Consider the following 18,851-nt stretch of genomic DNA (forward strand, 5'->3'; position numbering starts at 1 on the left):
CCACTCTCAGTAATAATAATTTTTAATTTGTTGCCTGTCATTCCAGTGTTTGGATATACCACAACTTAACCATTTTCCTATTATTGTTGGGCACTTAGGTTGTTTATCATTCTTCACCATCATAAATAGCATTTCAGTGAACATCTTTATGCATATGGCTTTCTCTGCGTTTTGACTTATTTCCTTAGCACAGAACCCCCAAAGTAGAAATGCTTGGTCAAAGCTCTGAATCTGATGCCAGATTGCTTTCTGCGTGGCTGTACCAATTAGATAGCAGTTCTTTTAAAGGACTTTTCTGTGCTTTTGTAAGTGCCATTGGTTCGTAGACATGAACCTTAAGCTTTTCCCTCCTCAAGAGAGAGCTTAAATTTGTACTAGAGCAAAACGGGGTGGGAGGTGGGGGGCTTGCCTGTTTTGCACAGGAGATACGCTCTCAGAGGGAAAATCTAGAGCCATGTCCGTCTGTGATGATGCTTTGCATGTCTTAAAGGAAGTGCTACTTCTCTTCTTCTGTTCCCTTCACTTCACGTCGACGAGGACCACCTGCTTCTTCACTAACTGTTGCACACTGTGCTATTGTGCTTACGAAAATGAAACAAGTTGGTTATCGAAAAACCTGTTTGTTTGACATTGAGAATCTTGATCAAAATAGACCACAGAAATCTGCTCAAATTTCTAATTTGACAGGACGGCCATGTGGCTCCTACATTCTGTTAACAGTTCCTCCTTGTCATCACCCAGCCCTGAGCACATACAGTACACAGTTTATGGACTATCTTGGATGGTGTATTTAGATCAGATTGAAGAGATTTCTTCTGTGTTTTACCTTTGTTTGTCAAGTTTAGGGGTGTATTCAAAGCTCCTGTGTGAGAAATTAAAAGTGAATCCTTTCTCATCGACCTTTCATGCCAGTTGTTGCAGAGTTTGAAACACGAATCTAAAGACCATTTGGTCTGTCAGAGTCCACAGCTCTTTCCTGCCCCTCCTCCTGCCTTCCAGACTGTTCCAGCACAGGCTTTTTCAGACTCCTTTTCATGTGCCTTTACCTTCAGCATTGTCCACGTTTCTAGTCTCAGCTCGCTTTTCTTCTCCACATGCCCTCTAGTCATCTCGCGTAAGGCCTTTTGCTTCAGCTACCACGGTAATGGCAGTGACTCTCGGCTGTGATTCTAACACTGGCGTCCCTTTCTGTGAACTTCAGATGCAAAGTTTCAAGTGCCAGTTGACTGTCACCTAATGTACTACAGATGGCTCCAACTCAGACTTCCCCAAACAATGCATTATCTACACACACACACACACACACACACACACACACAGCCTTCCCGTGTTCCGGATCCCTGTGAGTGGCACCACTGCCTGCAAAGGCACCGAAAAAAAAAAGCTGAGTGCTCCTCTTCCTCATTCTTTCTCTCTAAGTAGTCACCACATCTCTGACCCATCTTTCACCCTGTTCCTTCCTCACTGCCTTCATTGACCTTTTTCTTTGCTCTCTTGGATTCTTGTGAAGCCTTACTCATTCATTTGATAAGCAAAATGAAGGCCTCTGTGCTCTAATAAACCTTTGCCAGCCTGTGGAGGGATAAGATGGAGATAAAATTCATGGCATAGTCCCGACATTTGGTGGAGTACCTTCTGCTTGGTCCCATACCTCTGCGGCCCACCTCTCTCTGCCCTCACCATGTTCTGCTCGGTCTCCACCGCTGTCACGCCTCGTGTCCTCTCACTATCCTGCGCTCTCAGTGATTTCTAAACACACCTACTGCCCACCGCGGCTAAGCCTGCCCTTCTCTAGCTCTTCCCAGAAGTCCCCCGGTTGTCATCTTTCACTTCCTGTCCCTCTTGCTCTGGATGATAGTTGTCTGCTTCTCTGTCCTCTCTGTCACCTCTAGGAGTATGAGTTCTTAGAGAACAAACATTGTGCTTCATTCGTGGGTGTTCTCAGCACCTAGCAGGACGCCGAACAGGTGCTTTCTGAAAAGAAGGATTGAAAATCCTTCCAAAGGATTGGTACACTGGAATTCGTAACACATTTAGGGCCTCCAGTAGGCATCACTGTTTCCAGGGAACCCAGCACTATAATTTTACTTAAAGATAGAGTAATTTTTTTTTTTTTACTTTTTATATGATTAGAAGGAATTTTTGAAAAGGTCTTTGGTAGTAAAACATTCAGTGCAAAATATACCTAAATTTTGGAGCTAAAATCCGAGACAGTTGCATTTAGGTGAATGGGTGCAAGTCTACTCTCCTCAGCCTCTGAAGGGTTTTAAGTGAGAAGGTTCAGGAAGCACCAGGCAAGATAAATCTTAGACCTGTTTGAAGTTGGGGAGAGGTTTGCCATGCTGAGCTCCAGTGTGGTCAGCACTAAAAGAAAAACAGAAATAGTCGTCGCCCCGTTCTTGAGGCCAGCTAAGCCGCTTTCCAGACAAAGTCATGTTTCCTGGGTGTGTTGGGCAGCCACAAACTACCCAATCACGGAATTAAGTCTGTCTCCTTGAGTGAATTTCAGCTCAGCCTCCATGTGCTCTCGTCATTCCTTTTGATTGGGTTTATCTGGTTCTATTATACCCTTCGAGGCAGAGAAATGGTTTCCTGAGATTTCTTCCAGGAACTATGGGCTGTAATGCTTGGGGAGGAGCTCCTATACCTGGGGCCAAAGGAAAGCTCTTTAAGGAAGGGGCTCGGGAAGGCCCATCCCCTCTCGCACACTAGTTTTCTTACTGGCAATTCAGCAAAAGGCTTATTTTTGACTGTCTTGTTATTTTTTCTTGAAAGCTATAGGCACCTTATTATGCCTTTGCATATGTGCCAGAATTTTTTAAACTTCAAATGAATGTGGCAGATGTTCATAAAAGTTTAGAAAAAGCTACCATAGGAAGACTTTTTAACCATTTTTATGACACTCAAATTTGTTGCACAAAAGGAAATATAAATTATAACCTAGTGTTCTCATTTGAAAAAAGGTTATTTTGGGGAAAGACCTCATTCTGGTCTTCTCCTCTACCAGGGTGCCCTTGCTGTGTGTTAAATGGTAACCTCGTCTCCTTAAAGAGTCTGCCTTCCTTCTAAAGTGACAAGTTTATAGTTGATCGTGATTACCCCTCCTTCTGCCTTTTTATATTCTTTCTCTCATTTAAGCAAACATTAATTTGAGGCTAGTGGTAAGTTAGCAGGATAGCCAAGGCTATTGGCATAGACCTAGTTTCTTCTTGGAGAGAATGATCTTGTTAGCTGGCAGCTAGGAAGTACCGAAACGTGGCCAGATTACACAGTGGCTGTTCCCTTTCATTCTCTCAACCTCAGTTCAGTTCAGGAGACGTTCCTGCTGCCCCTCTTCTGTGCCATGTCTGGCAGCAGGTGCCAGGTCACATCTGGTCGATGGTGCTTCTCCTATTTGATAAATGAAGACTTTCCTTTCCAAGCCTCACAAACAATGCTTTGTGCCTGGGCCACAGAGCGACATGAGGGATGAATGCGGGATATCATGTATGTATTGTTCCTGGTGGCAGAATGCTCAGGAAGGAGGAAGGAAAGGCGATAGCCCTGGCGCAGTTCCAGACAGAGGCTCAGGTTAGCCCGTAGATGCTGCTCCAGCAGTACACGGAGGCAGTGAAGTATAATGGTTAGAATGTGGGCTCTGGATGCTGGCTCCCCTACTTCCTGCTTATGCCATCTTGGGAACGGTAATTGACCTCTTAACCTCTGTCATCTTATGTATCAAGTGAGGGCAATGGCAGTATCTCCCTCAGAGGACTGGTGGAGGATCCAGTAAGATAATGCTAATTGGGTGCCTCGCACAGTGCCTGGCACACAGAGTTCAACAGAGATCAACAACCATTGCTGTTTTTATTTCCTCAATACCCTTAAAGCCATTTACATTGTTAAGTTGATGGCTTTGAATTCTCTTTCAGAGACACTTAAGTTACCAGGCTCCTCATCCTCATCACCTGGGGAAGGAAAGTGTCAACAAAACTGGTTTGTGCTCGCCCTGTTGCCTCCTGGTTTGCAGTGCTAGAGAGACTATGTCAGGGACAAGAGCAGCACTTCTGTAGAATTTGAATGCACTGTCAGTCCCTTGCTGGACCACTCCCCTGCTGTAGGAATTGCAGGCATGACACTTTGTCTCTCTGTATCTTACTTTCTTCATCTGTAATAGGGGTTAGTACCCATCTTTTAGGATTGTGGTAAGGATTAAATAAGGGAGTCCTGTATGTGTCCAGCATGTCCCAGGGCCTGGCCTGTGGTAAGCATGCAGTCTACATCCCCTTCTACAAGAGTGTTTCGAGAGCCTTCTGCGTACCCAGGCACTGCATCATGTGAGGAGTTCTGTATGAAATGGCGAATGTCACATAATCCTTGCCTTTACACGGTTTTGTCTGGAGCAGATGCAGACAAATGGAAAGTAATTGCAGTGAATTTGGGATGCCATGGGTCTGGTAGGGCAGACACCACATCTAGCCTTGAGGGCTGTGCTTCTGAGAGGAAGGGACCACCTAAACTGAAACCAGGAAAACCGGGAACGGCATCAACAAAGACTTAAAATGAACACTATGGAGTTTTCCAGAAAGTATGAGTAGTTCAGTATCTGACAGGAGCACAGAGCTGAAGGGAGAGAGGAGAGCTGAGGTAGGCAGGCAAGGGCCAGGCCATCCAGGGCCTTGTAAGCCTTGTTAAAGAGTTTGAACTTTATAGGGCAATGGAGAGCCATTGAAGTGTGTAAATAGGGGAGGGACATGGTTAGGCCTTCTCCTTCTGGGCCATTAGAAACACAGTCCTTGCATATAAAATGCTTGGAAACTGCTTAACCATGTTAATAAAGTAAATTGATATTTATAAAGATCAAGGTAATTCTTAAGTAAATTACACACCACGACCATATATATATAATTCAGATGTGTTAGCATCCCAAGCCCAAGCTTCTGAATGGCTGCCTTGCTACCGTGCCGTGGCAGAGGTGTTTGTGGTGATGACTTTCTTCAAGGGTTTAAGCACCGCTTTTACTAGATTTTGTCTTTTCCTCCCTGTTTCCAAGTACTTTTTATGAATTAGATATTCTTTCTGCAGCCCAGTTGAGGAATATAAATTTAAATTGTGTACTAAGTGATAGTTCAGGTGGTAAGAACAGGGGGAGCGAGACCCAGAAACCAGACTCACAGGCCCCTCGCCACCTCTCCCAGCACTGCAATGTCAAGAGGCATGTGTTAGGTACATGAGGGCGAGCGGCCAAGTTCACAGCATCCCTTTCTCTTTCGCACCGACCTTTACCTGGGGAGGCTCGTCGGGAGCTCCTTGGAGCCTGGTTTTGCAGATGCACCAGGTGCTTGGCGCAGCACTGGCCACCACATCCAGGGACCCAGTCAGACTCCTTTTGGTCTGTGGGAGCCAGAGGCAGCATTTGTGTCTGCAGTGGGGCTCCTGGTGTAACTGGCGGGTTTTCACACAAAATCACAGGATTTACTTATTTACAGAAAAGAAAAATAACCCTTTTTCCTTTGCATCTCAAAGAACCTGAATTTCTGTCAAATGAGTTGGCACAATTTTAACTCGTTTTTTCTTTTCACTTTTCCCTCGGCATAGAAAGTCTTTAATCCTTTGTTCGCTTTTTTATATATATATATGAATTTATTTTTACACCATTTCATAGTGGAGAAGAGTGTTTCCTGTTTACCGTTGTGCCATTCTGCTTCTTCGCAGGACTCCGCAGGTAGATGGTAATAAGATGTAGTTCACACTTGTTGATGCTGAGATTGATGCAAAACTCTGAGCCGTAATTATATTCAGATGTAAGTGGTGACTTGTATATGTATCCTCACAGGAATTGAGAAATTCCACGTGAGATTTATTTGTTAGTGCTAAGTAATCCCGTTCTTGCTTTATAAGAAGGTGATACTTTCATGAAAAATTCCACCTGGTAGTTTTAGTCACAGGCTCCCGGGGAGAGCTTTGGCAAGAAGGGGAGAGGGTTGGGACACCTTCTGAATCCTTACACAGTACCAGACGCTGTGCCAGGTACTTTACCCATTTTCATCTTCCAGCATTCCTCTGAATCTCCCTGCCAGGTCAGGGGGGTATCCATATTTGCAAATTGGGGAAGCTGAGGCTCAGGTAAAGTAAGTTCTGTCAAGTCCCTCTGCTGCGACGGGTTTGTGAGCACCCAGCGCCTCTGCTCTGTGCACCGTCTCATCAGGCCTCGCCCTGTCCCTGTGCTGGGCAGAGGCCCCAGCTTTGCCTGAGCTTTTCCTTCTCAGGGCAGCCCCCACACCACGCACTGGGGATTGTGGTGAGGGGATCGGGGAGGCGCGTGTGGCAGCCTCACGTGCCTCCAGAGAAGAGATCTGAGGACACTTGTATCTAGGGCTGGGTTACTTAGCCTCTCCACGACTTCATTCTCTCCTCAGTAAAATTAAGATTATATTATCTATCTCAAGGAGTGGTGAGGTTTTAGTGATACAATGATGTGAAGAGCTTTTTAAAAACACCATACCAGACATTATTCTTTGCAGTGAGGAGCAAAGTTTAGATCACTTGCTGGCGCTTGCTTTATCATATAAAGAAGAAAGGAGTTGGACAGTAGCTTGGTTTTGCTGGAATTTCCTTAGCATACTATTCGTTATCACGCAGAGTATCACATGTGAGTCTCTGTCACATGCACAGCGTTCAGAGTGACAGTTCAGCAGCTCTGTTCAACTTAGGGCCTGAAGGAGCTCCTGCATTTCGCCTGTTGGGTTTCCCCTGGAAGCGCTCTCCTCCTCGCATGGCATCTACTTTTAAAATGAGTGTGATTCTTAAATGTCACTTATCCTAATGTTGGAATTAGTTAATATAAAACAATTTAAAGCTCTAGTAGTAATTTATGTAATCAAAGGAAACAAGTACTTCTGGCTGATTTAAGTATCTCTTGCAGTCAGTACATTTTCAGTCTAATTTGTTGTGACTGGAATGTTCTCTTGTGAGATGAGATAAGCCTCTGTTATAGATTAGAAAAACTGAGTAATTTATGAGGGAGAATCCCAGTAGAAAATGTGAAACCATCATTGATGCTCTTGTTTGCCAATTTTCCTATCATCACTTAGCCAGTCATTATATGTAAGCTCCGCTTAGCAATGTGAAAACTGACTTCAAAGAAAATTTAGTTTATAAACTGTTACTAAGAGAAGCTTGAACTAATCAAAATCCTGTCAGATTAAGAAAAGGAGCAGCACGCGGGGAGGCTGTGTAGCAGAGTGGAAAGAACTCTTGGGCTCTTGAGTTAGGTGGCCTTGGATTCAAATTCTAGCCCGAGTTAATGTCTAGTTAAAGTCAAGGTGACTTAAAACAAGCTCCTTTGTTGAACCAAGAGGTCAGTTTGGCAAGGGGGGTGTGGGGGTATTATTGCTTCACATAGTTAGACTACTCTGTACAAAAGGATTCTTGTGTTATCTTCCTAAGAGATGCCTATTCAAGGGGTCCTGGGTGGCTCAGTCGGTTAAGCGTCTGACTCTTGATTTTGGTTTTATGGTCTCAGGATCCTGAGATCGAGCTTGCACTCAGCGGGGAGTCTGCTTAAGGATTCTCTCTCTCTCTCTCCCTCTGCCCCTCCCTGCCCCTTGCTCTCGTGCTCTCACTCTCTCTCTAAAATAAATAAATAAATCTTTTTTAAAAAAGAGAGAGAGATGCCTATTGGAAATACTTTATGATATCAACCATGGAACGAGGGTCTACCAGTATACATGGCACTTGAGCCATACCATTTCTCATTGTCACCCTGTGAGGGGAGTGTAGATTTTGCAGAGGGGATGTTATGGTTTCTCTTTGAGCCTCAGACACCCCGCTTTTACATGGGTAGATTCCCCACTTCATAGGAGTTTTTAATGAGGAATAAATGAGGGAATTGGTACCTGACACATGGTAGGCGCCAAATAAATGGAAGTGACTGTACATATATCAATATTATATAGTTAAAAGACATCTACCTGAGATTGACTTTCCCCTCTTTCTCAGCCTCCTTCTGTATTTTTTAGTGAGTGACTTTTTCTAAATTGACATTAACTCAAAGGAACTTTTAACTGAGCACAGCCGCATGGGACTGGTGACTTCTTTTCATAAAGTCCTTGCAAGTGATTAGGGGCGGGGTCATTGTGGGAGCCCAGAGACCAGCAGTGTGATGATTGAAGAGCCATACCCTTGGCCTAGGCAGATCCCACTTGGAATCCGGGCGCATGTGGTTTTGTTTAACACCATGCTCCGCAGACTCATGGTCCGGGTTTGTGACCATCAGGCATTTGTTGTTGATAGGTGAGGTCACCACAGTAGGGGTGTTTGTCAACCAAATTAAACTTCCTCTTAATGACCTAAAAGAATTGATTCGGAAGGCCTTTAAATGGGCCATGGCAATGTGTAAGCAGGCTGAAGTCGGGTATTTTCTGCACAGATTATCGCATGTTATTGTTTTGTTTCTTGGGGGAAGATATGGATGGACCATGGGCTTTTCGGGCAGGCGGTGAGTCGAAGTTTGAATCCCAGCTCCAACATTTGTCTGTGTGGGGTGCAGGTGAGTCCCTGAACTCCTGTGCGTGTGTGCCTTACCATCTGTGAAATGGGGCACCTGCCTTCAAGTGATGACGGTTAGAAATAATGTGACTAGAATTCCATGTGCATTAGTTGACCTTCACTCAATGGTAGAGATTATTGTTAATAAAGTATTTCCACTAGGCATCTCTGAAGAAGATAGCTTAGTAATAATTCTGTACAAAATGGTCAAACTCTGATGTAGTAACCGTACCTTTTTTTTTCCCCTGCTAAACTGATTTCTCCATAAACTGCTTTCTGTACTAAACTTAAACACCCATAGAGAAAAGTATGACTAAAATTGGAGTCTGTAAACCTCTCTTTACATATTGTTTGATTCTCAGCTGATTTCAAAATGAATTTAAAGTTGAGTATTTAAGATCTATGCCATATAGGCTACAAGAGGAGTGAGTTTTTCCTTAGCCTTTGGATTCAGACATTAATGACCTGAGCCCTGGCCTTTGCAGGTAGAGTGGGGCCACCATTGTTATGTTTGTTAGAAATAAAGGCATTGAATCAGGGCTTTTCCTAAGGTTGATCAACAGTGGCACTAAAGTTTGCTTTTGTGTTTGGAAGTTATCAGTATCCCACAGAGTGGTTTATGTGTCCTGCCTAAAATCGTTTCCTCCATAAACCCAAATATCTGACAAAAACTAAGAGCTGCAGGCTGGGGCTGCCTAGGGTTCTGGACATGTCTTTAACCAAATATAATATCTGTTAAACCTTGGCATCAATTGCTTTTTAATGATTTACTGGTAATAAATTTATATCCTGCCTCTTCAGCTTTTTATTGCAAATATTTTGTACTGACCGAATGGGTTAAATTATGAAGCTTGATAAGTACATATGCACATTACCCATCCCTAGCTTTAAAAGAAAAAAAAGGAAGAAAAAGATAGCTATGAGTTTGGAAGTCATCCCAATTTTTAAAAATAAGAGAATTTGGACATTTTGGCATATGGGGCTTTTTAAATGAAATTTCATGGAACTGAAAACAGTCAATTTTAGGTTTCCAAAAATTGTTTTGATTTTCATTGGTATAAATTTGCTGCACATGGTTTTAGGGAAGTTCTGAGAGATGCATTTGGGACTTCGGGGTTGATTTTTTTTTTTTTTTTTGAGATTTGTGATTTATTTTTAAAAGGTGATTTTTTCCCCCCCAGCTCAAAGTATAAATCGGAGGAGACAGAGTTCCATTTCTAGGACAGCTTTTTTGTAATGACATCGTTAAGCATTGCCAAACAACTGGACTTGGGGCTGAATTATTGAGCATCATTTCAGCACCGTTTGGACACTGCACGGCAGACTCCTCTTCTCCCATCTCGGAGTTAGAATCTTGAGGCCAAGTGATTTGGGCCATTCCATTAGCAGCAGCTGCTGGTGATAAGCACCGCAAGAGTCACCTGTGTAGGGTCAGGCTTATTGCACATCAAGGTTCGGCAGTGTCGGAAGAGAGGGAAGATGCCCAGGAGGGGGCTCCAGGCCACCTGCTGTGTGAGGATCAAAGGGTTGAAAGGTCAGAGGGCGCAGCTCCCTTAACCATATCTGTCTGTGCAATAGCTATTTCAGATTGTAAATCTTGGCGATTTCATTAAGTCCTCCTGGCTGCTACTGGGGCATTGAAATAATAAAATTTTATATCTGTTGCCTTTCCTGCCTCTGGCAGCCAGGCTGATACATTCTCTGCAAAATGGGGCGTCTTTATGAAAACCTTTCCTGGAATGATCAGAGCAGCCCTAATGAAGCTTCAGGTTGGGAAGTTGGGGTTCACAGAACCTCATCCTCTGGAATAGTTAAAAAAAAATGCACACAAACCATTTAGCAGCCTTTGTGATTTATGTAACACCTCTTTTCTGAAAAGCAGGTCACCAAAATATTACGTATTGCTAAATGCTTAATCTTACACATAGGAGGAAAGGTGTGCTTTCTCGGTGCTGCTGCTTTATTAAATAGCCCGTTCTGATGACGCCAGGGTCCATCTTGGGCCGCCCCAAGTCACTCTACAGATATTACTTCCCACTCGGCAGACCTTTTGGGTGTTTTTAGAGACATGTCTCCTGAATATGATTTTCCAAACACTTTTCCTAGATCTTAAAGTTGTTATGGACCTTTAGGGCTCCTTGGCTCTTGGGCAAGACAAATCACAGTAATGGCTGCCCCTTTACTGCCCATATGTTTAAGACCCCCTGTAGTTTGTTTGAAAAGTTAAGAGATTTTCACAGTGAAGGTGCCATTTCTGAAATTTAAAGTGTTCCTTTTCACCCGGAGATAAGTTCACTCTGATTAAGTCCGTAATTCTCACTAAGCCATGTTTATGGGGGCAATAAACAATGTTTCAGCGTGCTTGTTAAATTGGGTTTCCAACCTCTCCACTCTTTAAAAATTGACATTTCAAATAAAAGGCAGGTGGAGATGGGAGTTCGGGGTTTCTGTGCTTAGTGATGAATGAATGATGGCAAGTGGCAGTTGTGTGGGAGGAATGAGGCCCTATTTTATGGAGGGTGACCCCAAACCATTTTGGGACTAGGGAATCGACATCCCCTTATACCCCCAGTGCAACTCTTAAATTCAAGTTTCACCGTTTCAAATTGGATGGATACTGTTTCTGAAATCCTGCCAGCCACATTACACACATTATTTAATTTTCACAACAAGCCTGTGCCCCGGTAGTGGTGGCCCTGTTTTACAGATGATGAAAATTGGGCACAGGGAGGTTAAGTAACTTGTCCAAAATCATATAGCTAATAATTACAGGACCAGAATTGAAACCGAGTCATTTCATTGTGTGAAGTATTTCGTTAGTGTATACAAAAGAAAAATATGGTACTGGTCCAGGTTTAGGGTCTGTTTGTTGTTCTGTGTCTAGCCTCTGGTAAGTCTATCCAGAGGTTACAAAATAAATCTGTGATCTAGTCACTGTCCTTAATATTTGCTAAGCTGGAAAAGTAGAGGGGCTACACAGGAGAAGGAGACCACCAGTTTTCAGGGTCGGGCAGTCCCAAACTCGGGTCCTAGCTCTGTTGTTACATGGGGACCTGGTGCAAGCGCTTCAGTCTTCTCTTCTGTAAAATGGGAATAATAATGCCTGTTGTGTGAGGTTGCTTTGAGGATCAGATGAAATAATGTATTTTAAAATAATAGCATTTAAAAACCCTGCAGTACTTTATAGATGACATTAGTGTTATTGCAATATCTGTGAAGATGGTAAGATTAAAATGGTTATTTTAAAGGAAAAGTGACAGAGATACATGAAACAGTTGGAAACATCACTAAATAGGTGGGGGTTTTTTTGTTTTTTGGGGTTTTTTTTGAGGGCCCAATCCTATATGGTCCGCTGTGCTTGGCACTTAGGACTTCGAGAAGGCAACTTGCCGTGGGGCAGGAGTAATTAGTAAGGTTTTACAGAAGAGCATGTCTGGGTGGGGTGGAGGTAATCACGGTGACCTAGGTCTGGGCCATCTTCACATCTCCCCAAGAGCTCCGCCGCTTCATCTCTCACTTGTGCTTTACAACAGACCTTCCTCAACTTCTTGTTGGTCGCACGTGAGGAAGCTGAGTCTCCAGCATGGGGAAGGTGCTTCAGTTTGAGGCAAAACACCACCACCACAGGGGTGGACCTGGATGGTGAGCGGCCAGGAGAGCTGGCAGAACCGGGCTCTCGCGGAGGCCGTTGGCACTGACTGATGTGCCGTGTAGCTGGCCCGCTCGGAAACACAGACCCTACTTAAGCTTTCATCTTCTCAACAGTCCTGCAGGTAAGGACGGTGGCTCCCATCTCATAGAGAAGGCAGCTGATGCCTGAGAAGGTAAAGCTCCTTGCGTGAAACTACCTGGCTAGTGAGTGAAAGAGCCAGGACACCAGCCTTGGGATTTTCTGACCTTGGGCCCTGGATCATCCAGCAGAGGGAATCAAGCAAGTTCCGTGTGAATGGAGATGTTCTCGTCCACCGTACATTCCTGTGCCTTTTCTTCGGCCAGTTGGTTATAGTTGACCCCACCGCTCCCTCTCTGTGCCCTCCCCATAAGGAGGCTGAGCGAGGACTTCTTCAGTTCAGAGATCACATTTTATTATCTGGCTGGCTGTCCTTAAAACCTAGACACAAGACTGACTGAGTGGGTGAATGAATGAATGAATGTCCCATAGATGGACGGTCAGGAAAGGAAAAATAGCCCATCGGAGAAATAACTCCATGCTGACCTGCGTTGAAAATCCCTGGACTTGTTAATGAGAGTCAGTGCTTATTACCTTGTGAGGAGTGGATTTGGCCTGACCTGTGAGGGGCTTGCACCACTTCCCTCCCTTGTCAAGCTTCTGTTTCTGTTTAAAGCACACTGGGAAATTCCAGCGGTGTTTTCAGGGGTCCTCTGAACTGTCGGGCTTAGATTTTTAATTTTGCGGAGCAGGAAGGAGCAAATCAGTGACTTCTGGCTCCAAAGAAAAACCACTACGTTTATCAACTGCTTGGCAGCTCGGTGACCTTTGGGGCCTGAGGAAGGGAAGGAAAATGTCACTCTTCCCTCTGCGTGTATCCAAGATTTCAGGAGGGAATACAGAGTTTAGAATACCTGAAGATTTGCCTTTCCTCTTCTTGTCCTTTCCACTTTTCCTCTTATTTCTCTTTCCTTTCTTCCCAGGAGGCCACCGGCTCCCATGCTGTTCTTTGTCATGTGCTCATATATATGCGCATGCATTTGAGCACATTTTAGATGTGCCGTATAGTGGAGAGAACATTGGCACGTGGAGCCCAGATTCAAATCCTTTCTCTGACAATACCGATTATAAGAGCACGGGCAGACTATTTAATCTCTTTAGCCTCAGTTTCTTCATCCATCAAATGGGTATGATATTCTGTAGAAAACCCTCTCCCCTGGGAATTTTAATGGGATCTGGGCCAACCATCAAGCTACTGCAGGGCTTGATTCTTTCAGTATGTGTTTAACAAACATCTGTTAAATTACAGTTGCTCAGTATGTTTGTTGATTGAAACAACGTGTCAGAACTATTAATAAGATGCATTGGGTAATTGGGTGTTGGTGTTCAACTGCGTGTAGCTTGTAGCTCCACTGCTTCTAAGCCAGAGGACTTTGGACAAGCTGTTTTACCTCCATGAGCCTCAATTTCGTTCTCTCCACGGGAGTGTCGTGGGGATTACATTATGGGGTACTCATAAAGAGTTGGGTGTGGGAAGAACACGCGAGCTAGTAGCTATCACGTTGTTGTTGTAAGAGTCTGTAAGATGATGGATTGAGAGCATGTACCCCAGTCCCTGGCCCATGCAGGCCCCCTGTCCACCTTATGGTGGCTTGGCCCATCAGGAGCAGAATTAGCCTAAGAGGGGACTGCATCAGCAGTCATTTAGCATAAAATTTGAATTAACACACTATTAAGATGTAAGAGCCATATTCTCCATCTTTCAAAATTAAAACAGCTGCTAAAAAGTCAGACTTAAGGGAGACCTAATGTCAGGAGCCATATCACTTTGCCTCTTTCACAGAGGAACAGAGACTAGATTTTCTTTGAGCCACAGCAAAGCATTTTGTGGGTGTGATAATGCTCTGATTCGGGAACATGCTGTGTCCTCTTGAAACAAGGCGTCTTTGCCGGAAGTTGGTCTGGACCTGTCCCTGCCCCCTTTCCTTGGTGGTCTAGTTGCTGGTCTCAGAGGTGCTGCCTCAGCCAGGGAGGGGAGACTAGGCTTGCAGGTCTCAGGGGTCACTCCAGAAGGAAGAAGGCCTGCCTGTGGTCAAGGCCAGTGCTCTGGGCAGATGGGAGGGAACATGGCCACATAGATGCCAAGTAAATATTTCTGTTTGGTTTTTTTTCTCATTACTTAATCTTCTCATAACACTATGTAGTATGTGGTGATGGCCCCATTATATAGACGAAGAAACTGAGGTTCAGCTAGATTTAATAACCTGCCCTGGGTCCTATGAGTAAGAATTAAAGAAGATAAAACCCAAAGCCCAGTCCATCTGACTTAACGCTCCTTCTACACACTCCTGCTGCTCCCCCAAACCCAGCTGATACTGCAAGGGTCTCTCAGAAGGTACCCAGATAATGTTGCTATTTGGATCTTCACTGGAGAGGCAAAAGGCCAGGTTGAAGAAATAACATGTGCCCTGGAGGTGTCTACCTTTGCAGATAGATTTTTCTGACATGAAATACATTCTAGAGTGAAACCTTTTTATCAAAATAATTATCCTTACATTGTTTTTCATAATAATAATGAATACCCAGTGTTTATAGCAAACATTATCCTAAGTACTTATAGATATTTTAATTCATTTAATCACCATAACAATCCAGTGCAGTCCATGCTCTTTACTGTTCGTATACCTACTATTGAAGGATGAGATTTCTAGGGCGAAGTGCACTCATCCTAAATGCACGGCAGGATTAGTCACCCATGTGACCACCACCAGATCGAGAAACGAAATATTACCAGTCCCCGCAAGCGCCTCTTGTATCCTCTTGTAGTTATTCGCCCTCTGGCCCAAAGGTAACCATTATCCTAGGGGTCAGTACTATTTTAATCTCATCCAACAGATGAGGAAACTGAGGCACAGGGAGGTTAAAGGGTTTGCACAAAGCAGCACAGTTGTAAGTGGCAGAGTTGGGAATTCAGACTTGTGCAGTCTGGTTCCACAGAATGTGCTCATGTCCCTGAGACATAGCTAGGGAAAGAACACTGGATTGGTGGTGGTTTCAGTTTTAATAGCACAAAATCATCATAGTGGAGTCTTCATAGCTTCTACGTTTAGTCTGAAAATCAGTTTAAATTCTTACAGTCTTGGAACTATAATCCATTTTAGTGGCATCACTTTCAAATTGCAAGGATAGAAACTCACTTTCTATAGGCTTCCTCCCCCCCCCCATTTATTGCTCACTTACTGCAATCAGGTACTGTATTAAATTCTGTCCACGCGTTCTGTCACGTAATGCTCACAACACAGCTGTGCAGTAGGTAGTATTATCCCCATTTTATAGATAAGAAAACTGAGGCTCAGAAGTAAAGAGCTTGCTGGAGGTTACACAGTCACAGAGGCAAGGCTTGAATCTGGCTGTCTCATCCCAGAGCTCACAGTTTTAACTACCATGTTAACTCCTATCTTATTTTCCTTGTCAACTGTGAATTAATTCTACACTAATTAATCATGATGATTTCACATGATTATTAAAATATCATTGCCATCATTATTCTTATTCCCATTGCACATCCTTGAGCAAACTCCATTTTGCTTACTTTGGGCTTCCGTTGTCCATTTGGGCTTACACTGACATCTGCTTCCAGGCCTGCCTCCCAGCAGAGTAGATCCAGCCACAATCTTCCATTCATTGTCTAGTTCATAAGCGTTTGCTCCGTGTCAGGCGCCGTGCTGGGCACTGGAGAGGCAGAGACAAACATGCCCCAGCCCTGCCCTGATGATCGTCTTACTGGAAGGACAAGAGAAAAGATGCGCTGCATGCCGCTCGTTTACTCCGTGCGTGCTGCCCCACTGACCCCCATCCTAGATAGGGAGCCCGACGCTTAGCTGAGGAAGCCACGTGGAACTAGGCCCCTGCTCCGCAAGGTCTAGGACCAGCTCTCCTCTGCCTCTAAGCTCCCAGCTTCCTCAGCCAGGGGAGCATCACATGCTTCTTTTTTTTTTTTTTTTAAGATTTTATTTATTTATTTGACAGAGATAGAGACAGCCAGCAAGAGAGGGAACACAAGCAGGGGGAGTGGGAGAGGAAGAAGCAGGCTCATAGCGGAGGAGCCTGATGTGGGGCTCGATCCCATAACGCCAGGATCACGCCCTGAGCCGAAGGCAGACACTTAACCGCTGTGCCACCCAGGCGCCCCGCATCACATGCTTCTGACTGCTCTTTGAATCCCCTAGATTACACTGCCAGTGCAAACCCTTGCTCTTCATCTTATGGGCTGGTTCTGAGTCCTACTAGCTGCCCAGTCCCCTCCCTGGACAGGCAGGATCACTTCCATCTGTTGGGGGGGTTGTAATTGGTGTGGTTTGAACTAGTGTCACTATTTTATATGGTAGGGAAGGAAATCCATTGTTTTCATATGACCAGTTTTAGAAAGTAAGGCTCAATAAAGTCTTGGTTACAGGGGAAACACCAAAGGTAGAGTGATTCTCAAACAGACTCCACTTTTGTGTAGGGAAGTGTATCAGCATCTCTCATCGGATTTTTATGTTTATCCTAAGAGGGCATGAGCAGAAAAGCAAAGTTAAAAAAAAATCCTGGGCTAAATAAAAGAAAGGAAAGAAGCAGGGAGCCAAACTCAGTTACAAGTCTAATGTACCAGGAACAAATTACCTTGTCATGTGGCATTCATTCACCATTCATGTGTGGTTAATTTTTTACCATCTATTGTGATTCCATGTTCTGGACGTAGTACTAATGTGTTTATCAACTTCTTTGGGATACAATTTATGTACAAACCATCCGTTTAAAGCATACAATTTAATGAATCATGATAGTTTCATACATTCATGAAACCACCGCCACCACAATGTATAGAATATTCCCACCACCCTCAAAAGATTGTTCTTTTTTAATTTAACAAAATCTCACTTATCTTGAGCTTCTCATGTGCCGGGCACCACTGTACTACTTTAAAAATGTTAACCCATTTAATCCTCATCACAAGCCTGTGAAGGAGGCACGTTGTCATCCCCACTATATAAAGGACAACACTGGGCCACAGAGAGGTTGAGTGAAATGCCCAAGTTTGACAGCTGGCGAGTGTTAGAACTCACAGACTGGCTTCCAGATCCTGTGCTCTTCACCTCTCAGCTCTACTGTCATTCATTCATTCATTCATTCATTCAGAAATTGCCTACTGTGGGCCAAGTGTTGGGGTAGGAGCTGACAGTACAGAGATAGGTCTTATTACCCCCAAGAAGCCCACAGACTAGGGGAGGAATCAAATACCTCTATAAATAACTCTAGGTTGGCGTGTTATCTGGTTGTGGGAATGACCTCAGGGGAACACAGGGAAAGGCAGGCTTACTGCTACCTGAGGCCCTCTGAAGTGAGATTGGCCAGGCTTGGCCGAGTTCTCAGGAACTATCGAAGGAAAGGGGACAGACGGACAGGAGAGCCACTGTTGGTTGAATGCCTGGTAGGGTGTCCTGGGAATCAGGCTGACTCCTTTACATACACTTATCTAACCCTCACAGCAACTCTGTGTCTTGATCCCCATTTCATAGATGAAAACCTGGAGGATTTAGGGGGTTGAGTGAATTGCCTTAAGGCAGTCCTCAAGGTAGAGGTGTGATCCTTACGTGAAGCCTGTGTTTGAGCCCATAACCTCTCAGCTGCCCTGACCACCTCCTGTACGATGATGTTTCCTTCCCTGTCCTGAAAGGCTGGGGTCAGGCTAAGTCTGTCTGTGACAAAGCATAAAGAGAAAGACATTTTTGATTAACAATATTTATGGGAAGATGCCATTTTTGTGTGTTTCTCTGTGCAAGAAATGCCATTTGGAAAGTCGGTGTGCATGTCAGTATTTTTTTTTTCATTCTGAGAAAAAGCCTATAGAGTCTGGTGGGGGGAGGGTTTGCAGCTGGCAGGAGCTTTGGCATATGTTGTAACTAAAAAGAGAGGGAATGTGTTGGTGGGACAAGCTACCGGAGAGCTGTCTCGGTGCGCTGCGGTACTAGTAAGTGTTTTAATTGGGTAGGGTTTTTGGAGGACTATTTTGACATCTGCTCGTGTCTTTGCTGATTTTTCTTCACTTAGAGTAGGAAACACAAGCTGTGGATAAAATGACTTTAAAATAATTGGAAGTAAAGATATCTCCCTCAAAGTCGAATTTGAGAGGGACACTTTTTAAGAAGTGGAAAGTAAATTCCACTTCTAGGAATCCATCCTAAAGCACAAGGCTTTATGCCTACAAATTTCACGACAATATCATATAAAAAATTTCTGAAAAACTGGAAATAACAGCGAACAGGAGAGGCTTGGTTGAGTTTGTTTCCATGAAGTGGAACATTTTTGGCAATTAGTAATGATCTTTACAAAGTTTTAAATGAAATGGAGCATTTGTGTAATTGTAATAAATGAAAAAATCAGAAAGAAATATTAAGAATTATTTTAACTGTATTTTTTAAAGTAGGGATTGGGTTGAAGGGTTATGGAAAGAGGCATCAAAACATTATCTCCAAACAGAGGAACGAGGGTAACTTCTTTGACTTTTTTGTCCATCCCTTTTTTATTTTTAACAGGCATATGTGATTTTTATGGTACAAAATGCAAATGTTATTTTGTGTCCGAGAAAGCTGGCCCCCGAGAGTGTTCC

General features: G+C 43.9%; 1 protein-coding gene across 7 annotated transcripts in view; it reads left to right on the forward strand.

Annotated features, from left to right (window-relative positions):
* DENND1A (DENN domain containing 1A) overlaps positions 1 to 18,851 on the forward strand; it is a 489,116-nt gene that overhangs the window by 287,871 nt on the left and 182,394 nt on the right. The window lies entirely within an intron of this gene.

The sequence above is a fragment of the Ursus americanus genome, chromosome 18, assembly GCF_024610735.1.
Source record: "Ursus americanus isolate L20-20 chromosome 18, mUrsAme1.1.p, whole genome shotgun sequence".
Classification (NCBI taxonomy): domain Eukaryota; kingdom Metazoa; phylum Chordata; class Mammalia; order Carnivora; family Ursidae; genus Ursus; species Ursus americanus.